Below are 26716 nucleotides of genomic sequence, written 5' to 3' on the forward strand. Positions count from 1 at the left end.
GCTCTTTCAAATTTCATTACCCACAAAACCATATATGGATTGTGAAAAAAAAAGGTTTAATAGAAACATTTCCAAAATAATTTTATATAAATATTTTGTTTGGATTGCATCGTCCATTTAAAAGTTATTTGGACTGCACACAAGATATGGTTTCGTATGAATGATATTTGAGATAGTTTCGAACACTCTCACTACTCCTCACTGTGACAGTTTCGGAAACTAAACTGTGTCTACGCCAAACGAAGTTCTCATTCAACTATAATCCATCATCCAATTTTCTTTGGTAAGTAAACGCCTATCTTGATATCTCTGCAGTTTCCTTTCTCATAGACAATTCAACGAATACCGATCATGCAAAACACATCACACCTCTAATTTATGCTCTTCCCGAATTGAATTCTTTCTGATAATATTCATCAATGGCTGTTTTGGTACTTTGCAACTCAAGTATTTGTTGTGGTTATGTCAATTACCCTGCCCTACCTACCTGATAATAATAGACAATACCACTCGAAGTGGAAGAAACATAGGAGAAAAATGGTGGGTCTTTGTGGGTCTGTGATGAAAAGCTCACATAGGTTAATGGCAGTGAGTGGGAAGCCAAATGATGGTATGTCTTCTGAGGAAGCAATTAGGGTTTTGAAGTCAATTTCTTCAGACCCAGAGGAAGCTTTTTCATTCTCTAAGTCTGTTGCTCAGCTTCCTAATGGTTCACACTACCGAAACATGTAATTACATGCTTGAGCTCTTGATGGTTCATAGGAGGGTTGGTGATATGGCTGTTGTGTTTGATTTGATGCAAAAGCGAATTATCTATAGGAATTTGAATACTTATTTGATCATATTTAAGGCTCTTCATGTAAAAAGAGGGATTCGGCAAGGCCCATCTGCACTCGAGCGGATGAGAAAAGAAGGGTTCGTTTTGAATGGGTATTCGTACAATGGGCTGATCCATTTGCTTCTTCAGTTCGGATGTTGTAAACAGGCTCTGGAGGTTTATAGATGAGTCGTTTCAGAAGGGATTAAGTCTAGTCTCAAGACCTACTCTGCCCTTATGGTAGCATCTGGGAAGAGAAGGGATATTGAAATTGTCATGGGCTTACTTGAAGAGATGGAGAGTTTGGGGTTGAGGCCGAATATGTATACTTTCACCATATGCATTAGGGTTCTTGGTAGGGTAGGAAAAAAAATTGATGAGGCTTATGGTCTTCTGAAGAGAATGGATGACGAGGGCTGTGGACCTGATGTAATTACTCATACAGTTCTCATCGATGCTCTTTGTCATGCTGGGAAACTTGACAAGGCAAAAGAAGTGTTTCTAAAGATGAAATCCAGCAGCCATAAACCTGATCGAGTAACTTACATCACCTTGTTGGATAAGTTCAGTGACCGTGGAGATTTGGATTTTGTAAGAGAATTTTGGAGCGAGATGGAAGCAAATGGTTATGTTCCAGATGTTGTTACTTTCACAGTACTTGTTGATGCTTTATGCAAAGCAGGGAAGCATGATGAAGCATTTGGTACCCTTGATAACATGAGAAAGATAGGGATCTTGCCAAATCTTCGTACTTATAATAAATTAAAAGGTGGACTTTTGAGAGTTAATAGATTGAATGAAGCGTTGGAACTTTTTGTTGGTATGGAATCATTTGGCATGTAACGTACTGCCTACACGTATAGCGTTTTCATTGACTACTATGGCAAGTCAAGTGAACCTGACAAAGTTATTGAAACTTTTGAGAAGATGAAACTCTGTGGAATTGTTCCTAATATTGTTGCTTGTAATACATCTTTGCATCGTCGAGTGGAAATGGGTAGGCTTGGGGAGGCAAAAGGTATATTCTATGAACTTAAAAAGAGTGGACTAGTTCCAGATGCTATAACTTACAACATGATGATGAAATGCTACAGTAAGGAAGGGAAAATAGATGAATCCATCTAATTATTCTCTGAAATGATAGAAAGGGGATGTGATCCTGACGTGGTTAATATCAATTCTTTGATTGACACTCTTTACAAGGCTGATCGGGTAGATGAGGCATGGGCAATGTTTTGCAGAATGAAGGAGATGAAGCTTCCTCCTACTGTTGTGACCTTCAACACATTATTGGCTGGTTTAGGGAGAGAAGGGAAGGTTCAAGAGGCCGTGGAATTATTTGAGAGCTTAACTGCACAAGGGTGCTATCCAAACACAATTACCTTCAGTACACTTCTTGATTGCCTTTGTAAGAATGATGAGATTGATATGGCCTTGAAGTTGCTCTTTGAGATGACAAGAAGAAATTGCTTTCCCGATGCTTTTACTTACAACACTGTCATTTACAATTTAGTTAGAGAGAACAGGGTTAATGATGCATTCTTGTTCTTCCATCAGATGAGAAAGATGCTCTATCCTGATAATATGGCTTTGTGCACCCTTCTACCAGGTGTTGTGAAGGATGGGCAGATTGAGGATGCATTTAAGATTGCAATGAGCTTTGTTCACCAGGTTAAGAATCAGACAGACAACTCCTTTTGGAGAGATTAAATTGAAGGAATTCTGTGTGATGCTGAAATTGATCAGTCTATTTCATTAGTTTAAAGATTGATAGTTGATGGGCTTTGCAGAAATGACTCAGTATTGATTCCTCTAATTAAGGTTATGTGCAAGCATAAGAAAGACCTCGACGCTCACGAACTTTTTGTGAAGTTTACCAGCAGTTTTGGAATTCAACCTACACTAGAAGCATATTATGTTCTGATTGAGTGGTTTCTTGATGTTCTTCTCACTGAAATGGCTTGGGGTCTTTTTAAGGAGGTGAAAACTGTTGGTTGTGCTCCTGATGTTTTCACCTACAACTTGTTGCTTGATGATCTTGCGAAGTCTGGGACGGTTGATGAAATTTTTGAACTCTATGAAAGGATGCTCAGTAGGGGATGTAAGCCTGACACCATAACTCACAATATAGTTATTGATGGTCTTGTTAAGTCTAATAGAATAGAGAAAGCCGTAGATTTGTACTATGATCTTATCAGTGGAGATTTCAATCCCACTCCTTGTACATATGGTCCTCTCATAGATGGTCTTTTAAAGCTGGGAAATTTGGATGAAGCGAGGAGTTTCTTTGATGAGATGGTGGATTACGGATGTAAACCAAACTGTGCTATTTACAATATTCTTATAAATGGATTTGGCAAAGGAGGGGATGTGGAAACTGCTTGTGAGTTATTTAATAGAATGGTTAAAGAAGGAATAAGACCAGATTTGAAGTCCTACACCATTCTTGTAGATTGCCTGTGCATGGTGGGGAAAGTGGATGATGCTGTGCACTACTTGAGGAATTAAAGTCGACTGGCATTGATCCTGATTTAATTTCTTACAACCTTATGATTAATGACCTTGGGAGATCAAGAAGAATAGAAGAAGCTCTCTCTATTTTCAATGAGATGCAGAGTAGAGGGATTATTCCTAACCTTTATACCTACAATTCCTTAATTCTCAATCTTGGGATTGCTGGAATGATCGAGGAAGCTGGGAAAATGTATGAAGAACTCCTACCTAAGGGCCTTGAACCTAATGTTTTCACATATAATGCTCTCATTTGAGGATATAGCATGTCTGGGAATCCTGATCGTGCATATGCGGACTATGAGAAGATGATGGCTGGGGGCTGCAGCCCCAACAATGGGACATTTGCACAGCTTCCTAATTAATTTTGAATTTTTTGGGGTTACTCCTCGGCTTTTCATTGTCCTAATTTCTGATGCCCGTACTTGAGGCACGCAAGGTATCAATCCTTTGGATTTCTTTCTGGCATATCCCCAACAGTCATCACTGGCTTTTCTACAACCTTTTTGAATTTTAGATTTCTGACATTGTTTGTGTATTAATTTTAACTTGGTAACCTTTCACTTAATTTTGCTTACACTTGTTTTTTTTTTTCCAGGAATGTTTGGCTTGATAGTACTTGATCATTTTGGTTGTGATAGTGTGGGCCTAGTCATGTTTGCAATGGTGGTTGTGAGATTGCTACTACCATGCTTCAAAAGGTTCCAAGGTCTGTGGTCCGAAATATTTGAGGTGCTTTTTAAGTTCTCCTAACTGTTGTCCACAAGGATTGTGAATAGTCACGTATTGTATATATATGTCCTTCAGGTTCTGGAGTGTAACATAAAAATAGTATTAGTGTAACTGATATCTTGTTCCTTGTTCAACCCATATGGATGGATTTAAGTCAATGTGCAATAAAATTTCAATTTGGAAGAATTTGCTTATTGAATTTGAACCTTGTTTTCTACTGTCTAATGTCTATATCACTCCATTATGTTCTTGAATATACCATTATTTGTGGTCATGTACCGTTGGTTTTGATCATATATAGGAATTTGTATTAAAAAAGTAGAAACTTGTAGACTTCAAAGCAAAAGAGAGATATCCCTTTGGCAGAAGCCGGGCATGAATACTCATAATCTTAGTTCAAATAGGCTTGAATTTTTGGCAGAATTGGCATTGTGGGCTTGATAACTGGGGTTTTTGCTGATTTTTAAATGAATTACAGTTTTTTCAAGCCAAGGTGTAGATATCTATTGAAAATCCAATCTCTAAAACTTGAAGGAGATCTTGTTCAACCACAGAATTCAGGCATGACAAGAAAAATTCATGAAAAGATACAGAACTGTAGTGCCAATGTAGCTCCATCGGGAAGCCCATATTCAGTTTTGGTTTCAAATCTAGATACGGTAATTATTTTTAATGAGAAAGAGAACTTAGGCTTTGTCAATATATGTTGTTTTGCCTTAATGAGATTGTTATTTGTATTGTTACTCATTACATTACACACAACTGAAAATGTGGAAGGAGAAGTATAGGTACCAATTGGTCAGGAGCAATTGAGAGTAGAGAAGAAGTCAAGAAGCTAGATTGGATGCCTTCGAATGTTGAAATTTTATACATTTTATCTGTGAAGAAAATACTCTTTTGTTTTCTTGTGAAGAGCTTTTTGTTGGCATTACAATAGTTCATATTTGATCCTTTTATATAGACTTTCTTTTGTATGGAGAGAAATGCAATCACTCTGTTTGTTTTCAGTTTTTAGAATTTACTTTTCAACAAATTCTATTTTTTTGTTTTTGTATTTTTTTTTCTTCACTGAATTTTTTTTAATATTTTAAGAATTTTTTTTTATTTTTATTTTTAGACACACTTAACATAAATACACTTAAAAAATATAATATTTGTGAAAAAAAAATCTTTAAAAAATTCACCAAATACCACAAAAAAAAAATGAAAATTCAGTATATTTTTCGTATTTTTGTGTATCTATTGATTTTTTAAAATATTTTTCACAAATATTTTACTATTTAGATACATTTAAGTAAGATGCATCTAAAAAATTGATTAAAATTTTAAAAATATTCATTAAAAACAAAAATATATATATATGAAAAATAAAAAATTCAATTTTCAAAAAACTGAATTCTAAAAAGTGAAATCAAACACACTGAATTGTACTTGCTCACTCAAATAAGAGGATATAGCAGTATTGTCAAGACAATTGAGAGAATGATGTAAGAGCTAGAGTCAACTTTGGAGGGAAGTTGAAATAATCATATTCCTGGCAAATTTGCTCAGCACCCCTGATCTCACAAGATTAAAAATAAAATAAAATAAAGTCTAAAAATCCAGCTTCAGTCTAACATGTGTGAGGTTAATTAACATAACTAAAACGACACAACTCATTTGAAGAAAACAAAAACAAAAACAAAAACAAAAAAACTTGCAATAGTATAGGGTTTGTTTTTTGTATAATAAGAGAATATGTGTTTTCTGTTGAACCAGAGATTTTGCGGATGAGTCCATGGCTACATATTGCAACTTTACAAGGCTCTTTCTGTATTGAATGAATAGGACTCATATGTATATAGTATGACTGAATCTTTTCTCAGTTAATTCCCTCTAGGAAAAGTTTTTAATTAGTGTTTGGTTTGCTGAAATGATTTTAGGCAAGAATAGAATGACTATTTATTGATCTCTTAATCAAGGGTGGAGGGGCAGTCTTAGCCTCTCCAATTTTTTTTGGAAAATTTTATTTTTATATGCATGTATTTACAAAAAAAAAATAAAATGGAATCATTTGAAATGGTCCCCCAAACTCAATTCCATATTTTCAAAAATTTAGATATCTCATTTTATATAAGGGTTAGCCTTAAAAATGTCTCATTTAGTGACCCTCAAAAAAATTAATATAAAAATATAGTCTATTTGATTGATATGAAATCATATTAAAAAAAAAAAAGAAAGAATATTTTGCTTAATTTCTGCTAAACAAAGTAAATTATTTTTTTTCTTTTTTTTATGAATCAAAAAAAAGTAAATTGGTTTCTTGTCTAGGTTCTTATTGTTTTTTTTAATTAACCCACTTTTAAAGTTTTAAGGGTCAGCTCAATGAATAATATTCAAATAATTATATAGAGCTTATTAGGTTTAACTTTTTATTATAACTTCTTAATATTCAAAAGCTAAAAACATTTATTTCCCAGCTTTTTAATACTTTTTTTTTTCTTTTCTTTTTTCTTAAAAAAGGGAAAAATTACTACCCAGTGGTGGTTTCGTAAAATTTTTACAAATTCATGAAAAAATTAATGATTTTAATCATGATTAATATTTTATAAATTTTATCATTAATTTATAATTAATTTTTGAAATACCCACTGACTTGTTATCCCCTCCCCCTCAAAAAAAAATAATAAATAAATAAATAAATAAATAAACTCTTTTTTTTGTCTAAAAAAATGTAAGCGAAAGTTATACCAAATATTTCAGTATATATTCACAATATTTAAAAAAAAAATTACACAATCTCAATAAATTGCACCAAACATGACTACAAATTTATAAAAAGTGGATAAACATGAGTAAATTTAGACTAATAACCTACAATTTTTTATTAGCTAGTTGTATTATATTGATTTATGTCTTAATAATTATTTAATTATTTTAAAGTCAGCCCAAGTTTTGGGGGGAAGGTGTTAGAGTTTGGACCCCTCAAAACTAGGGTAAAAAAACAAAATTCCATAGGTACAGTGAGTACAATTTACCAATTTGGTAACCTAAAACACCAATTCGGAAACCTAAAAACAGAGCATTATTAAAATCTCCAACATTCGATTTTGGAAGCTTCAGTTCAAGGCAGTTCAGAGACTTCAGTCTCAAGTAGTCTGGTCTAGTTGTCCATTCAATTTAGGAATTCTATATACCACAAATTCAGTGTCCAAAGTATACTAAAACACCAATTTGGAAACCTAAAAACAGAGCATTATTAAAATCTCCTAAAAACAGAGCATTATTAAAATCTCCAAAATCTAATTTTGGAAGCTTCAGTTCAAGACAGTTCGGAAACTTCAGTCCCAAGTATACCAAAACACCAATTTGGCAATCCAAAATCTAATTTTGGAAGTTTCAGTTCAAGCCAGTTGTCCATTCAATTTAGGAAATCTATATATATATATATACATCGATAAGCATAGGTATCCCACCCCACAAATTTGCGCTCTCGTTCTCCAAGTCACCACCAGAAGTGTTGGTGTTCTTTTTTTTATTCAAGAACCAGCAAGAAGAAGACGAAAATGGGTATTGATAATCCATTGTCAAAATTTATTCACATGTTGATGTTGGATGTTGGTAATCCATCTGATTGGGCTAAATACCATCAGAAAGTAGAGCGTTCAAGAAAAGGTCTTCTCGAACTCGATGACGACACGAAATTGAAGGTCTTAGGGCAGTTCGTCAGGAACAGTAATGTTGATTTATATGGGCTCACTATGTCTGAGTTACACAACTCAACCCATAAGCCACTTTCTGATGACGATGATGATCATACTCACTCTGTCTCTGTCGACAGAGAGGGCTCAAAGAAGAATGGTGTTGTTTCTTCATGTTCTGTTGTTATTGATGTTGATGATGATGATGATGATAATAATGGAGAAAGATCACCATTTGGAAAATCTGTTATAATCCCAAAGGGGAAAAGATCAATGAGAGAGCACATCAAGCACTGCAAGAATATAAGTTCTGTTGTAGTGCCAGTTGATCAGATATCTGAGGTTGAGGCAACAATGAGAAAGAAGCCTACGAAAATTCTGTGGAAATTGAAGTCGCCTGACCAGTCCTTTGTATCGAAGCCTGCAAGATTCTCAGTTGATAGAGATTATGGGGATAAAATCAAGAAGATGGTTCAGAAATCTGAGAAAGTTTGTTCAAAACAGCCACACGATGATGGAGATTACAGTGATGATGAAGAAAAGGGCACGGCAAAGAAGAGGAGGATGATTGAAAAGGTTACTGTAATTCCACCAGAATTGCCTGCTAAATTCAAGAATTACATCGAAAGACTGAATGGTACTGAATTGAATTTTGTGATTGAAAAGCCATTATACCGCACAGACCTTAGCCATACACATGGGCGTCTATCTTTGCCGTTATGTCAAATCGATAATGGATTCCTCACGCAAGAAGAGAAGGACTTGCTTAACACAAGAAGTGGAAATCATAAGACACCTATTGAAACCAAATTAATTGAACCGTCGGGACATGAATCTGATACATGTCTTAAGAAGTGGGACATGCCTAAAAAATCAAGCAAAGTAAGTACAACTTACAATCTTACAACAAGTTGGAATCGTGTTGTGAAGAACAATAGGCTGCACGAAGGAATGATTGTACAACTTTGGTCATTTCGAGTGGGTTCAAAATTGTGGTTCGCTCTTATTAAAGTGAAGAAGATTTAGGGAAAAACACATCATAGGTGTAGTTGCTCAAGTGAATATGGAAGTTATTAATCAATTGAGATTATTTGTTATTTTTTGTAATTTTTATACATAAAAGATATTTTAATATAGTTATTCAATTGAGCATATTCTTCTTATTTTATATATAGTTGTTAAATGCTGTTATATAGGTAATTTGTCAACATGTTAATTGCCGAAAATTTTAATTCTCATCTGATGTTGTTATCAATCAATTGAGATTATTTGTTATTCTTTTAAATGTACAAGTCAGTTACTTCAATTATTGTCCAAAGCCATCAACTTAATCTTCTTCTTGTTTGATAATTGCTATATTATAAACACGATTCACAGCATGGGTGATCCCTAAAACTGCAAAGCATAAGGTGGACCATTGTTCCAATTCTTCAATTTTCCTTAGCTTTCCCTTTAGAAGCATGTAGCAGCATTGAAATCCCAAATTGAATCAAAAGCGTGATAATTTCCTGAAGAAATCCGAAATTGAGACAAACAAATGCAATAATTTAGTACTATCAGCCGTTAATTTATACTAGCTTGATATCTTTTTATCAAAACTAAGTCAGCAACCATTTACTTAAAAAGAACAGAGACCATATCAGTATAACTAGCTTATGATCTTCTAATTTTCTAGTTAACTAACTTGTCAGCTCCTAATTACTTTCTGTCATATTTGGTTCTTTTGAGCTAGCAAAGGTCTTAGGGTTGTTTCAGATTGTTGATTCTGAAAGGGAAAAAAGAAAGAGAAGGTTTCATTAATCACCCCTCTAAACAGCATATAGTATCTATAAATGCTTAGCTGATAATTAAATTGACTTGTTGGGCATTGTTGAAACCAAGGTCGGGCCTTATAACTTGACAAAAAATTGTTCTAGTTGTTACGATGAAATTTTGGTATGAGTAATGGTCCTAATGACGTTGCTCGTTTTATCAAAAAATACATCCTATTTTCATAGAAAAGTAGAGATTCACAGGACAAGGAATAAATTTTTTTATCAATTAACGGCTTTGATGAAACTGGGCATGAGGGCTACAATGAGATCAAATCTGTCATTCTTAGTTCTAGTTTGGAGAACCTCACCAAAATTATCACCAAATCCAGAATTGCCAACTGTTCAAAAACACAAATTTTCTTGTGCTTCAGATCTTCGAATCTGAGGAATCCAGAAAATCAAGGCATACAACAACAAAATAGTAGCATCTAATTGCCATAAAAAACCCATAAATTCAGATCAAATCAACTGATGGAAGCTGCTTTCTTTCATTGCCATCAATGTATATATATATATATTGGGAGGTGTAATTAGCAAATTAGTGATCAACCTAATCTTTTGTAGGACTCCATTGCCTCTATAAGTTTTGATTATAATAACTAACTCTGATTTTTATCCAACATGTTTTTTATAGCTATGACACCGCCACCATTTTCTTGCAACAAAGTTATGTGCTCCTTTCCCGTCTGATGAGCGGTCATCAACACTTCGCTTGCGGTCCCAACTTTACACATTGTGCACCAGAATTTGAAATCAGACTCCAAATTTGTCTGCATTTCACTCTCTTCGGCACCACCATTTATCTTCTCCAAGTTTGCTTTTTGCTGCACTCCATTATCCACATTGTCCATATCATTCATTTTTTCATGATTTCCATCCCGGTGCCTGTCTAGGTTTGACTTCTTATGGCCACTTGGGACAGCAAACTGATTTGAATTGCTGGGATTATTGTTCACTTTTGTATTGCTTTCCCGTAATGCCCTCTCCTTTGCCTTGTGCTTCCTTCCCTTCAGATGTTCCTGCAGATGCCGCTCACATGTGACAGTGACATGACAGAGAGCACAGCTCCACTCTTTTTGTATTTCTTTGCCCACATTCACAGAGGGAGTACCATCGCCACATTCAGCTACTGATGCTTCAAATTTGCGCTTCATCCCAGCAACACTTGAGTTTGTAGGCTTAACCTGCATCAAAATAATAACAAACAATAATGAAACGAAACAACAATGATGATGAAGAAACTCTAATGATAAGAATAATGATGTCAAGGGCATGGAGGAATGGAAGATAACTGAGGGAAAGGCATGAGGAAAATAAATCCTACCACAGTTTGTTACTTGCCACAACTAAAAAAGGCCATAAATCCAAACACAAATTTTTATCTAACTGAGTCAGCTACAAATCAACATAAATCCAACTACAAAAGCATCAAACATAGATGAGGATGTAGACACTAATTTTTCAAATCTGGTCAATCTAGTAAGCAAAAATGTAAAAAAAATAAAATGATTTCAAAATGAAAGTATTAGGTGCAACCACAATATTTGAAACTCATTTAAGATTCTAGAAATCAAGAAGTGACAGATATTTTTCTTTCCAAAAAATTAAAAGAAAAAAGAAAAATGATACAACGGATTTTCTTACTAGATAATAGAGAGAGTTTAATGCAAAAGGAGAAACGGAGTTCCTTCTCACATAATTGTGAAATGTACAATCAACCAAATCCAAGCATATGTTTTTTAGTTGAATAAAAAATCAAATTGACTTAAAATTTGAGAATTGTATTTGATTGAATCAAAAATGGAGAACTCCAAAATTTTCCTAAATGATGAATTTTCCTATTATGGTCAAATATTCAGATAGAAGGGCTCAAAAATAGTTAAGGTAAAAGAAAATAAATCTTTTAAAAAAAAAAATTAGAAAACAAATTTATTTAGAGTAAACATAATTACACCATAGAAACAGGGAAGACTTTGTTGGTAAAAAAAGCAACTCTAAAACCCCTGAAACATAAAACAAATACATATAAAAATAAAAACATTCAAACAAACTCAGCAAGCTCAACCAAATCCTTTTTAACACCTCTAATACCCTTCAACCTGACTCCATGTTCCACCTTCTCAAATTCAACATGAGCTCAACGAGCTGAAAAATACAAGAAGATGTCAGCCTATTGCCCCCTTTTCAACTTTCAAATCTTCGCCTTCCTTAATGCTCCTCACAAATCATTAACCAAGTACTAAGAGATTAGAACATATGCTGTTACCTAAAAAGCCTCCCCTACTTTAACAAGGGTGGCTTTAAAAGGAACCCAATTGATGTAAGCAAGCATAAATAAATTTGAGGGAGATAAAGATATCACAATTGATTACATAATACAACATTACTATAAGATTCTATTTTATTTTTTTATGAAAAAAAAAATTTGAAATGGGAAAGAAATATCTGAAAAGGGCATTTCAAGGACTAATTAAAAAAGTATTTTTATGTGTAGCTCGAAAATTACATCCTTTGATGGAACTATGCTACAAAGCCATTGGGCCTTCCCATTTCGCGTTGCAGTTATCAAAATTTTCAAGTCTCTAAATCATAGTGTAGTTATTTAGATGCCCTCTAATAATCAATCATCAAAACCTTGGCCAAAAATTGTTACATTGTCCTAAACGGCACTAAATTGTTTAGGCGATGTTTGGATCAAAATCCCCCGTCAAATTCTTGATTCACGGCCTTCGACAACAAAGCAACTTACAGGAACATAATTTCAAAGAAATGGCAGTAAATACGTAACAAGTGCAATAAAAATCAAGAATAAACAAGAAGCCTAAACCCATAAGAAATGTTTCGTCTCACCATTGGGAGCACTTGTCCATTACTAAGATCGTAGGTGGGCTTGATCGCAATCCCATGTGTGGCCATGGCCGCTTCCGGCTGACACTGAAACAGAGAACCACCAAGAGCACCGCCCCCTTCTCGCCTCACCATTGACAAAGTCCCATCACTCCGGGCCTCTTGCCAACTCAACCCCGTCACCGGCCTTTCCCCAATCCCAAACCCATGTCGTCGTCCCAACGACAGAACCCCCTGCCCCTCCGGCCTCCTCAAAGGCAACCCTAGGCTGCCTTGCTGCATAAAAATCTCTCTTTCCATCATGATTTCCCTAACAATTTCCGCCTCCAGCTCTCGCCGCCGCAACAGCTGCTCTGCCGTGAGAATCTCCTCCCTTATCCTCCTCTTCTCCATTTCTTTGACAATCATCATCTCAGTCATATCTAATGGGTTCCCCATAATTTCACTCCTCCGATGAATGTTTGGATGATTACCCAACAGAGCAGCTAATAAAACCACAAAATCAAAACACACAAACACACACATTAAATACCCGCATACATTCTTACATATATATGCATAATGTAAAAACACAAGAACAAGCAAAATACAGTGATCAATGGAAAGAAACAGAAAGAGGATTTAAAGGGTTTTGGTATATATATACACATAATTTAAAAACACAACAAGAAGCAAAATACAGAGATCAATAGAAAGAAACAGAGAGAGGGTTTAAAGGGTTTTTCACTGCATATATGTGTATAATCTAAAAACAAAGAAAGAAGAAGAGTAAAGTGATCAATCGAAAGAAACAGAGACAGGGTTTTAAAGGTTTTTTTTTTTTTTTTTTTGTGGCGAACCATGCATTTCTTGATCGATGAAGAGGGGGTTGACTGAAGAAGCCGCCGGAATGTAAGTTGAATTTCCATCTCCATCGGTTCCAACCTTAATCTCCATTTTCTATTATATGAACAGAGAGTGTTTTGATGATGGGTTTGATTGTGCGTTCAAATAGTTATATCATCTATACATATACGTTTATAGTTATAGAAAAGAAAAGATAGGAGATCCTGACATGGTAAAAGCATTTGATACCGCTGTGTACTTTTTTGGGTGTGTTCTCTGAGCTGGGTACGTACGTATACATGATGTGTTTGGGTTTCAAATTTTTATAGCTTTGGAAAGTTGATTGGTTGTTTTGGGGGTGATTTTGTGAATATTTAAAAGTTATTGGACTTGTTTGTAATTAAAGTAGAGACTGTGCCGTTACGGAAGGTTTTGAAATTCCGTTCGTACGGTTGGTTTTGGTTTGGTCCGTTTGTTTGGTTTGGAGTCAAAATTTTTTACTCTAGAAGACGTGTTGTTCCTTGTTTGTTGTAATAATTGTTTTTGAAAACTGTTTTAAGAATTTATTTATTTTTTCAAAAATGTCCCGTTTCAGGAAAAAGTTTTGACCAATTTTTAGAGTTATCAAAAGCTGATTTCATGTATTATCAAATTTTCATTAATCAAAATGATAGGAAAATGATATTCAAAACCAAAAAAATTAAATAAAAAAAAAAAACAATACCAAACAGACTTTTCTCTCTTTTTTTGGTTGGTTTAAGAAAATAAATAAATTTGTCAATTTTTTGTTAGTTTAGTTTCTTATAAAAAATAATAATAATAATAATATTTTTTTAATAATATATATATATATATAAGTAATTTCGTTTTTCTTTCCTTTTTCATCAATGAATTTTGAAGAGAGATTTGGTGATAGACCCCTCAGTATCTAAGTTATTCCTAAAAAGGATAAGCATTATATAGATCCTTTCAAAACCCTCTAATATTTTAAAACATATTTCTTTTACTATAATACTCTCATATATATGTGTATATTAGATTACAATCACTCTCTGCTATCTCAATCTCTCTTCGCTCTATTTCGCTCTTATCATTGTTGTTCTCCATCGGTGCTACCGCCACTCTCCACCAGCGCCACTGCCACTCACCATAAAACTCTTTTTCTACCGTCTTCATCACCACCGTCACTTGTCGCATCCACAACCTCAAATCTGAGATCATTCACAGTCATCATCACCGAAAAATGACGGTTTGCGACGATTCGCAAAACCTCAGATCTGAGATCCTTCACTTTCTCTCTCTCTCTCTAGTTTTGAAGGTTCATGCTCTCTCTCTCTATGTGTGTGTGTGTGTGTGTGTTTGTATATGTTACTGACCATTTATGCTCTCTCTTATTCTCTCTTTTCTTCTTCTTCTTATTCTTCTTTTCATGATGCTCTGTTATTCAAACAATAAAATTTTACTTTGGTTCATAACATAGCACTCTCCTATAAAGCCATCCTCGCAGCTTGCTTTAGAATAATTTTTTTTTGAATTGTAATAAAATTTACTTTGATTCAGAGTAAATTTTTACTTTGTAATAAATAAATAAAAAAATAATAAAAGTTTACTCAGAATCAGAGTAAAATTTATTATGATTCAAAGTAAAATTTTACTGTCGTTAAGCAGATCAGTATGTTGTTAACTAGAGTAAAATTTTACTGTTATAAAAAACAGAGTACATACTAAATTAAGGAATCATAGTCAAATTTTACTTTTAGATTTATGAACAAATAAACAAAAAACTCTTGATTTTTCATTGCAATATTTCGATTTCTCTTTTTCCATCAAATCTAAGTTCTTTTATTTTAAATATGAAGTTATTAATCTCAAATATGATTTCGTAGATATCAAATCTGGGCTGGTGGTGGCTTGATGATAAAAATGGTGATTGTCGGTCAACGGTGAGTGAGAGGGAGATTTATAATCTGGATTGGGCCGTGATAATGGCCGGGCAGATTTTGGCCGAACACTGTTGGGTCGTGGTAGCATGGGCTTGTCCAAAAATGTTTTGCTTAGCTAAGGCAAGGCATGGTTAGACCGAGCTATTTGGCTTTAGGGTGCAGAAATCGGTCGAGTGATGGTTCGGCCGAGATGTTCGCTGCCTCACTGGGTTCCACGGTTCGTAGGTTAGCCCGGCAGGAAGGCCGACAGCTAACCAGCATGAGCTGTCCCGAGCTCGGCTGTGCCAGAATGCAACCGAGTTCAGTCGTCATTGAGCTAGGCGAGCAGAGCGCTCTAGCTAGTAACACAGCACGGCCTTTGGCAGTCGAGATGCTGCAGCCCGGCTGCCGAGCTCCCAATAGTGCGAGCTGGCAGTCTGGTTAGGTGATGTTCAGCTAGATTTGCGCTGACAGATGGGACAGCAGCACCACGTGTCGAGAGACTAATGGGAGTAGATTTGGGGCGCAGAAGGTATATAAACGAGTCTTCGCCCCCCATGCGGAGACAGATGAACATTTGGTGAGATTTACACTAAACACTCAATCCTCTCTCTCTCTCTATCCCTGTGTGTGTCTAACTTGATCGTTGGAGGGGCATTCCGGCCACACACCGCCGGGTAGCTCACTGCCATTGTGCTCACAGGTCGATCGGATAGGCAAGAGCTTGGAAGAAAGGAGTACGGGCTTGCCAGAATATTTGCTCCCCGTACAATTAGCACCGTCTGTGGGAACTTGACAGACAAAACCTTGTCTTCCAGGCTCATCTGATCGCCGTCCATGGCGAACAACGACGAGATTCCGTTGTCTGCCATCGACGGAGTTACCCCGGAGTCAGGCAGATGCAGAGAAGGACATCCCGCCATCCTTAATATGACGGACCTGGAGACTTCTCCAGGGGGACATTCAAGAGACGCGCGGGATAAGCGCGGAAGAAGCTTTGGTCATTCACGGAGTCCAGACGGTCACCGGCGGCGGAGAGAATCGCATGCCAGACGACTGCAACACAAGCTAAGGGACCAAGATGCCGTCATTCGGCGAATGGTGGCGGAGATAGAGGATCTTAAGCGGCATGTCAAAGGGAAGGGTGTAGCTGGAGTGGGAGACCACAGTGAGCGCACCCAACCCCGTCGTTCAGGCAGTCAGAGCCAGCAGCGTACTCCGTCCATCTCAATCACCAGAAGTTACAAGGTTGGAGATTCCGACGCGCACATAGAGAAGTCCAGCGCGCAAGACAGCACCTATCAACCTTCACGTCCAGCGACGACATCGACGTATTCTTATTCCACTCGTTCAGACGATTTGCGGGTAGTCTTAGAGGAGCAGGCTCGCCAGCGAGAGGCTCAGAGGGTGCTGGCGTTCCAGCGGCTATCTTATGGGGTTCACGCCAGTGAAGAGGTCGGAATGCCTCCACCCCGCCTAGCTGCGCCACTCCTTCTAGACACAGATTTGGCAAGGCTAAGCGTCACCCCTTTCTCCCTGGAGATAGAAACAACACCACTTCCGGCAGGGTTCCACCAGCCAAAGTTCACGCTCTACGATGGAAAAACCGATCCTTATATGCATGTAAGCCACTTCCGACAGGTCATGGCCGGACATAGGCGAAATGACGCCATTATGTGCCTTATCTTCCCATCAAGCTTGGGCGAGCTGGGCTTGAAATGGTTTGAGAAGCTACCGGAGGAAAGCATAGAAAGGTGGCATCAGTTGGCGGAAGCCTTTGTGACGCATTTCAAAACCAACACTAAGACACCGAAGGAAGTTAACCACCTTCTCAGTGTCAAGATGGAGCCGAGCGACACGCTCAAGGCATACAGCTCCAGCTACTAGAAAACCTTTAACGAGATCTTGGATTGCCCAGTCAACCTTACAATCACGCAGTACAAGCGTGGTCTCCCGGTCGGACATAGACTGCGGGACTCACTTATGATGCACCAGCCGACATCCATGGGCCAGATAATGCAGCGCATCAATGAGCACATCCGAGTAGAAGATGATGCGGCAGCATCTACCGTGAAGGCAACACCAGTAGCAATAGACAAGAGGTCGGTTGGCAAGGTACACGTGATCGGACAGGAGGCAAACCGTTCAAATGATCACGCAGAGGAATCAGACCGTGGCTCAAATCGCAAAAACCGGGGTAGGGGTCGTCGAAATGACCGAGATGACTACCCCCGGGATGACGTCATTGATGCAAGCAGAAGGTTGAAAGCCAGGACAGGCATTACCACGATTTTTAAGATTCTAATTTATCGCATACTTAGTGAAATCCGTGACGAGGATTATGTTCGGTTTCTTGCTAAGTTGGGCGACAGACAAAAGGGTTTTAATCCGCGGTACAGTTACACATTTCACCGGGAGCGCGGCCACCGGATAGAGGACTGTTTGCCTTTGAGGCACCACTTGGAAGAGCTAGTCGCAGCCGAACACCTGGACCTTTACATTGACGGGGGTGTGAAGGCAAATCAAGCCCCGGTTGATTCGCGTGCACCGGGTGACTTGGAGGCGCCCCCTCAAGGAGTGATTAATGTGATCCACGGCATTGTGGAGCCGGCGCGTGTTTATGAACTCCGAGGTATGATCAAAAAGGCGAAGCACATGAGGGAAGTTTTGTCGGTCCAGCCCGCGATAAAAAGGGGCAAGATCGAAGAAAAAGACGTGATCAGTTTCTCTACAAGGGACCTAGAGTGCATTCAGACGCCGCACAACGATGCCTTAGTGGTCACACTCCGCGTCAAAGAATTCGATGTCAAACGCATCTTGATCGATCAGGGAAGCTCGGTCGAGATCATGTATTACGACGCATTCAAACAGCTCAAGCCCCGGGATACAGACTTGGCTCCAGCAACTTCGCCACTGGTTGGTTTCAACTCACAACCTAAGTGGCCTTTGGGAAAAATTATCCTGCTGGTCAAAGCGGGATCCGTGGTCAAGCAAGTGGAGTTCTGGGTGTTGCAGGTGCCATCTACTTATAACCTGATCCTTAGAAGGGGATGGCTCCACGCTATGCAAGCCGTATCGTCGACCTTCCATCAGGTGATGAGATTCCCCTCCGCTACGAGGGTAATTGAGGAGATTTGAGGCGATCAAGTCATGTCAAAGCAATGCTTCGTGGCAATCAACGGGAGCCGAGCTGTCAAAGGCTTCGTCCAAATGATAGAGGGACCAGAAGACCGAGAAGTCCTTGACGATGTGGGCACTAGGGCCGAGGACAAAGCCGTCGAAGAATTGGTCGAAGTGCGAATTGATACAGAGAGTCCGGACAGATTCTTCTTGCTCGGCTCAAGCCTTATCGCACAAGAAAGGACGGAGATGGTTGAGTTTTTGATGGCCAATATCGAAGTCTTCGCATGGTCGCCTTATGACATGCCTGGCCTCGATCTGAGTTTTATTTACCATCACCTAAACGTCTTCCCCGGAGCCAAGCCGGTCATTCAGCGAACAAGGAGATCGGCGCTGCATCATGCCGAGGTAGTTGCAGAGGAAGTGAAGAACTTGCTTGAGGCACGAGCTATTCAGGAAGTGCACTACCCTCGGTGGATTTCAATCACAGTTGTTGTACCAAAGAAGAATGGGAAGTGGCGAGTTTGTGTCGACTATAAGACCGTCAACCGAGTTTGCCCTAAAGACAGCTTTCCACTGCCCAGAATAGACCAGCTTGTGGAATTAACGGCTGGACATAACAGGCTCAGTTTCTTAGATGCCTACTCGGTTATCATCAGATTGCCATGCATGGCCTCGACCGCGAGATCACCTCATTCACTACACCAAGGGGACTCTTCTGCTACCGAGTCATGCCTTTTGGTTTGAAGAACACCGGGACAACTTTTCAAAGGATTGTGACCAAGAAGTTCGCTCCTCTGCTAGGCCGGACAATGGAGGCTTATATAGATGATATGGTGGTTAAGAGCCGGCATTAAGCAGACCACTTGGCCGACTTGGTCGAGATGTTTGACATTCTCAAACAACACAAGCTACCCCTAAATGCGTCCAAGTGTGCCTTTGGCGTGGGATCCGGAAAATTCTTAGGCTTCCTAGTTACGAACCGAGGCATCGAGGCAGACCCTACACAAATCAGGGTCGTACAAGAATTAAAGCAGCCGAGTTCGGCTAAGGACGTGCAGCATCTGGCCGGAATAGCCGCCGCGCTTAACCGAAGAACCTTCGGTTAGTACAATACCACAACCCGGCGATGCGATGACGAAGTTGGGTATCACCGACCAACCTGTTCCTTCCGGTACCGCATCACCAAGGGGGGAAGAAGTGGAACCGCTCAGCACAGAGCCTGCAGCCGGCATAATACTGCAACCCGGCGATTCGCCTACGGACTTAAGCATTTACGGATCAACTTGCTGAGTCCGGCGCTGAATCGCCGAGGGGGGCTGAAGTGGAACCGCTCAGCATAGAACTTGAAGCCGAACAGCCGAACAACCGTGATCCCGTCAATCTTCAAGCCTCTCAGGACCCCTAAGACTGTTGGAAGCTCTTTGTTGGCGAAATGTGGAAACTTGTTGTTGATAGAGCCTCGAACCGTCACGGTGCCGGGCTAGGTATAGTTCTGATTTCGCCAGATGGGCTGACTATCGAACATTCTATCACCCTCGGATTCCCTGCCTCAAACAACGAGGCTGAATACGAAGCGCTTTTGGCCGGGCTCAAGAGCGCGATTCAGGTGCACGCATCCGAGCTAATGGTTTACAGTGATTCCCAGCTTGTGGTTAACCAAGTTTCTGGGGTTTACGATGCAAAGGATGACAGAATGATAAAGTACTAGGCTCTGGTCAGAGACCACATCAAGCGATTCCAGGCAATAAAGGTCCAACAGATTGGCCGAGAAGAAAACGGCCGAGCAAATGAATTGGCCGGCCTTGCTTCCATGGTCGATAGCACATCTCCCAACCCTCTTCTGATTGAATTCCTTCGCGGCCCAGCATTGAGAAAACCGGGCAGACAGAAGTACTCTACGCCGAGCTAGGTCCTTCATGGATGGACCCTATTATCCTCTTTCTCAGAGACCAGACCCTTCCAGCCGAGAAGAAGGAAGCACATAAAGTCCAGGTGAAGAGTGGTTTTGGCTCTCTCCGTTAGGCGCTTTATACAAGAAGTCTTTTACCGGTCCTTATCTAAAGTGTGTACACCCGAGAAACGTGGACGCCTTCCTGTACGAAATTCAAGAAGGCATCTGTGGCAGTCACATAGGGGGTAGATCTTTGACCTATCGAGCTATTTCGCAAGGCTACTGGTGGCCGTGCATGCAAGCTGACGCGCAGAAGTATGTTCGCAAGTGTGAGAAGTGCCAGAAGTTTGCCCACCAAATTCACCAACCGGCTAGAGAACTTCTTCCCCTCACCAGCTCTTGGCCCTTTGCGATGTGGGGGCTTGATATAGTGGGGCCACTCCCAACTACACCAGGCAACCGGAAGTTCTTCATCGCGGCCACAAACTACTTCACCAAATGGGTTGAAGTAGAGCCTTTGGCAACAATCAAGGAGAAAGACGTTAAGCGGTTTGTCTGGCAGAATGTGGTCACGCGGTTTGGCATCCCAAAAATTTTGATCTCTGATAACGGCACCCAATTTGACGGTCGCCTATTCAGAGGATTTTTTGAAGACTTGAAGATTGAATTCTACAACTCTACCCCGGCTTACCCCCAGTCTAATGGTCAAGCCAAAGCATCAAACAAGACCATCGTTGATGGGTTGAAGAAGAGGCTTGAGAAAGCCAAGGAAAAATGGGCCAAGGAACTCCCCAATGTCCTTTGGGCATACCGAACAACCCCGCGGCAATCCATTGGGGAAACACCTTTTGCTTTGGCATATGGCATGGAGGCGGTCATACCTTTGGAAGTTGGAATGCCCACCCTCAGAAGTGAAAGTTTTAAGCCCGAGCTGAACGCGGAAGCCATTACCCTGGAATTGGACCTCGTGGAAGAACGTCAGGAAAGGGCTCTCATCTATGTGGCCGCCTACCAACAAGAGCTCTCAAGGAAATACAACAAAACGGTGCAACCCAGACCGTTCAAAGTAGGTGACTGGGTCTTGAGAAAGGTCATGGGCAATACCCTGGTGCCAGGTGAAGGCAAACTAGGGGCAAACTGGGAAGGACCCTACAAGATCACCGGTCTGGCGGGCAAAGGGGCATACCACTTGGAGGACCTGGAGGGAAGAGGAATACCCCGGCCATGGAATACGGCCAACCTCAAACTGTATTATTTTTAGCTTTTGTTTTCTTTTTGTGCAAATGAATTTTTTGTCTTACACTTCAGAATGTAATATTCTTTTTGTCAATATATAGAAGTGTCTCATCTTTGCCTTAGCATTCTGATTGTTGCTTTTCAATTTTGAGATTCTCAACCGTGATGTTTTACTCCGGTTGATTTTGAGATTAAAACCGAGATGATTTACTCCGGTTCATTGAGTCGACGATCAGATCAACTGAAATTCTCAACCGTGATGTCTTACTCTAGTTGAATGAGTTGAGGTTTTGCTCAACTTTTAGATTCTCAACCGTGATGTCTTACTCCGGTTGAATGAGTTGATGTTTTGCTCAACTCTGAGATTCTTAACCGTGATGTCTTACTCCGGTTGAATGAGTTGATGTTTTGCTCAACTTTTAGATTCTCAACTGTGATGTCTTACTCCGGTTGAGTGAGTTGATGTTTTGCTCACTCTGAGATTCTCAACCGAGATGTTAACTCTGGTTGAATGAGTTGATGTTTTGCTCAACTTTTAGTTTAAAATCGAGATGTTTTACTCCGGTTAATTGCGTTGATGATTTGCTCAACTTTTAGTTTAAAACCGAGATGTTTTACTCCGGTTAATTGCGTTGATGATTTGCCCAACTTTTAGTTTAAAACCGAGATGTTTTACTAAGTTGACGATTTATTCAACTTCCTGAGACTTTAACCGCGATGTTTTATTCTGGTTACTCAAGCTGGTTAGTCTTGCCGAGGTATTTTGTTCGATTAAAGCTATTTCGCTTGAAGACCGTACAAACACTTGAAGAAAACGGAGTTTTTTCATTGATGTGAAAAGTAATTACAAGAGGAGAGGCGGATAACCTGGTTACATGTGTAAACCAAAAAGGGAGAAAGAAGACAAAGAAAACTAAGTTAGGGGGGAAAGGTCAGTGAATTCGTCCTCGGCTGCCTCCAGGTTGACCGTTGGTGTTTGGTCTTGGACACCGGTCTCCGTTTGGCCGGGCTGAACTGTGTGATTTTCCCCCTTCGCATTTTCCTCGGTTTCCTCGTCGCCTTCTTCCTCGGCCTCAGCTTGCAACGCGGCAAAGACGTCGTTGGCGTAGGGCACGAGATAGCTCGGTAGTGAGGCAGTTGAAGGAGTGGCGAACACGTCGGTCCTCGGTCCCTGGCCGAGATGTTCACAAGCAGACTTCTACCCAGCCTTGAAGAAAATGTCTTGGGTGGCGCGGACCTGCTTTGTGTAACTATCCTCGGCTTTAAGGAAACCGGCGTTGTTTGCACCCTTCAGATCCTCTTCCCGTGATTGTTTCAAGGCATCTAGCTCGGCCCGCAGCGCGTCTCTCTCCTTCTCGGCAGAGCCAAGCTGGCCGAGCAACCGAGAGTTGTCGGAGTTCGCCATTTGCAATGAAGACTGGGCTCTCCCGAGCTCGATTTGGAGGCTTGCAACCTGGCTGGCAGAATCATTGGCCTTCTGCCGGAGTCAGTGAATGCGCTCCATGACCAAGTGCTGCTTCTGGATGGCCTACAAGAAGAAAGTTTAGTTAGAAAGGAAACCGAACAAACACTTGAGAAATTTTGAGGGAAGTTTGAGATTCTTACCCTGGTCATGGATTTGACTGACGACTTCACCAACTGGGTGTTTGGCACATGGTCACTGCCAACCACGTTGCTTGGTAGTAGGAGCGCTTTGGTGAGGTCAAAGGCGAGCAGATGCTCTTTGTCGCCTTTGACAGAAGCTGTTGCCGGGATCTCCTTGCCCCGGTGTTTGAACTGCGGTTTCCACGCGAGCGTTGGGTTGACCGTGACGGCAGGTTGCTCGGTATTGAGCTCCGCAACCAACTTGGCAGATGGGTCTGCACGAGGCCTTTTCCCAGCGCGGTAGATGTCTTGGCTTGCTTGCCCGGCGACGGGAGATGCCAACGCCACCACGGCCCCACTGGATTGACCGGCTGCAGGAGAGCGGGTTGGTATGCTCGGTATCTCGGTGGAGGTTGCTGTGAGTAGGTTCTTGATACGGCTTCTCTTTGCCATTTCTTCTGCCTCGGTTAAACGAATAAAGGGGACGTCTGGTAGTGTGGGATCTGGAGGCGGAGATGGAGCGCGGAGAAAGTCAGTAACTTTACTCCGGCGCGGAGTTGAATACCGGTATGTCGGAGTGTAGCCGAGGAGCTCATTACAATCCCGGTTGCGGTAACGGAGCACGGTCCTGATGGCTGCTTCGTTGGGGTAGTGGTAGTGGGCATGCAAGGCTTGGATCGCTGCAAAGGAAAGAAAAGTGTCAAGTACAGAATAGTAAAGATAAATTGACCGAGCAGTTAGCACGGCTTCCATGTCTCGCCGAAGTTCTTGCTAATAAACCAACCCAGTACGTCGGCCGTTCCATAGTTGCCAGACACTCAGAAAAAGTCATCGTCGTGTAAGTCCTTGTCTGGGGTGCCGGTCACTATTTTTTCTTTGCCTAGTCGAATTTTTAAGTAATAGGCAAAGCCGTCGCCCGTGTGCCCAAGGGTGTATTAACGGAGTATCTCGACTAAACCTAGGTTGGTTCCTAGCCTGTTGTTCAACTCATGGACCCCGTTGACTATTCGATAAGTGTTGGTTGAGACTTGAGTGGGTGCTAGCCCGGTGCGGCGCAAGAATTCGGTCATCAGTGGGTTGACCGGGAAGTAGAGGCCTCCTTCAATGATGGATAGCATGGTGAAGGGGCACTGGTCTAATCTGTCCCAAGGGGTTGTCTCAATTTCGCTGAGCTCTAGGTGGACGTCGGCCGGGATACCATATTCTTCCCGGAATATGGCTAAGGCGGCCGGAGTATCAACAAGGAAGCGGAAGCGCCCCATGTGTAGTCGGCTGGTTTAGCTCGGCTGAGGTGGTTTAGCACAAACTGGAGTTTAATGGCTGCTCGGTCTTTGAGAGCCTCGGTAATTGGTTAGTGGTCCCCTTGGACTCTGCAGGAAAAGGATGGCAAGTGTAAGTGGAAGCGCGGTCGTGAAGAGTTCCAGACCACCTCGGTCGCGAAGGCAAACCAAGGAGCTCGGTTGCTCAAGCAGACCAGTTGCTAGCCCGGTCGAGCGGCCAAGTCCTCTGTCTACCTCGGTTTCTACTAAGGTTTTGGCAAACTTGTAAATTGCTCGGTCTAATTGTTTTTGGGATCAAAAGAAGACCTGGGGCCCGGTCCGCTCCAAATCTTCATGTGTTCATGTGTTCATCACTGGGATTGAAGAACAGCGAAGAGAATAGGGGCAAATGTGGGTTTTGGGAGGGTTATGTCCTAAAACCTACGGATTTTGTGCCCTAATATGTGAAATATCAAATGAAATAGCAATAAAGTGCTCGAAGGACTTACCAAGAAGGGGGTTGAATCTGAGTCTTCACGCACGAACGGAGAAGAGGAACAAGAATGGAGGTTGGAGCTCTGGAACGTCGAAGGTTGAAGGGGAGTCAGTAAGAGTGAAATGAAGGGGGATATGGCGTGTTTGTAGGGTTGAAGAACCGCCAAAAAATTTGAATGTGAAGGGACGTGATGGTTGGCTGCTCGAGGCCAATGAGCGAGCGACACGTGTCCCTATTGACGGCGGCGTTAGTACTGAAGAGACAGGATGGCAAGTCGATGCGTCGACCAGGCAAGTTCGGAAGCCAGTCATATCAACTAGCCCGGTTGTCGTCTTGCAAACCGAGGACCGAGGAAGAGTTTACCCCGGTCAGAACAAATAATCCCAGTCACGCTTGCGCGGACAAGATTAAGGGGCAATTGAGAGGGAGATTTATAATCTGGATTGGGCCGTGGTAATGGCCGGACAGATTTGGGCCAAACACTGTTGGGCCGTGGTAGCATGGGCCTGTCTAGAAAGGTTTTGCTCGGCTAAAGCAAGGCATGGTTGAACCGAGCTATTTGGCTTCAGGGTGCAGAAACCGGTCGAGTGATGGTTCGGCCTCGATGTCCGCTGCCTCACTGGGTTCCACGGTTCGTAGGTTAGCCCGGTAAGAAGGCCGACAGCTAACCAGCATGAGCTGTCCAGAGCTCGGCTGTGCCGGAATGTAACAGAGCTCGGTCGTCATTGAGCTAGGCGAGCAGAGCGCTCTGGCTAGCAATACAACACGGCCTTTAGCAGCTGAGATGCTGCAGCCCGGCTGCCGAGCTCCCAGTAGTGTGGGCTAGCGGTCTGGTTAGGTGATGTTCAGCTAGATTTGCGCTGACAGATGGGATAGCAGCACCACATGTCGAGAGACTAATAGGAGTAGATTTGGGGCGCATAAGGTATATAAGCGAGTCTGCGCCCCCCATGCGGAGACAGATGAACATTTGGTGAGATTTACACTAAACACTCAATCCTTTCTCTCTATACCTGTGTGTGTCTAACTAATCGTCAGAAGGGCATTCCAGCCACACACCGCCGGATAGCTCACCGCCGTTGTGCTCGCAGGTCGATCAGATATGCAAGAGCTTGGAAGAAAGGAGTACGGGCTTGCCGGAATATTTGCTCCCCGTACAGTGAGGATGAGCAATGTCGGCAGACGATGAAAATGGTGGATGCGATGAACAGCCATCGAGTTGATGAAGATAAAGAGATGCCGTAAAAGAAAGAGAAGAAAGAGAGGATATAATGGTCAAATAAAATATTGAAATAACAAATTTTGTTTTTTATACAAGACTTTATGATTATGAGTGAGTTTTAAAAGTACTAATTTTTTATTTTTTTGGTTCTTTTAACAAGAAAATGAAGCTCGGATGGGATTACTGATCAAATTTCCCAATTTTGAATGGGGAATTTGGTCAAACTCCCTCATAATAAAATGGACAAATACAAAAAGTTTTTTTTAAAAAGTCTAACACATACCACTATTACTAAAATATTAAACTTAAAATAATAAATTTTTTGATTTAGAAGTCGATTTTTAATAAAATTATTATTTTTAAAATCCTCTCATCAAAATCTATCAAATAAGATCCACGTTAATTATGAAATTCTTAAAAAAAAAATATTATTGTTGAAATTGTTGTAAATAGTAACATGTTACTCTATTTCACAGTAACATGTTACTATCTCATGGTAACATGTTACTCTGGCAATATTATCCAAAAAATAATAATAATAATATTTTACTATATCTTTGCTTAATTATGCGCCTCTTCCTTGGAGAATTTATGAAACAAAATAAATTAAATTATCTATTTCACCAAACAAAAGTCCAATGGAGAGGTTTCACTAAAATTCTAATTTTGAATCCAAACACAATGTTATAGTTTCTAGTTAATTTTCTTTACACGTCTTGTTTATCATTTTCATCTTTTGTCACATATAATTTTTCAT

General features: G+C 40.6%; 1 pseudogene across 1 annotated transcript; it reads left to right on the forward strand.

The window, feature by feature from the left end:
* The first annotated feature begins 292 nt into the window (after nucleotides 1–292).
* On the forward strand, nucleotides 293–4259 carry LOC114292674 (uncharacterized; annotated as a pseudogene). The gene is made up of 2 exons (XR_014349459.1): nucleotides 293–3767; nucleotides 3927–4259. The product of XR_014349459.1 is annotated as an uncharacterized LOC114292674 (transcript).
* Nucleotides 4260–26716: the final 22457 nt, after the last annotated feature.

Source organism: Camellia sinensis, chromosome 13 (genome assembly GCF_055761805.1).
Source record: "Camellia sinensis isolate YWXY chromosome 13, ASM5576180v1, whole genome shotgun sequence".
NCBI lineage: Eukaryota > Viridiplantae > Streptophyta > Magnoliopsida > Ericales > Theaceae > Camellia > Camellia sinensis.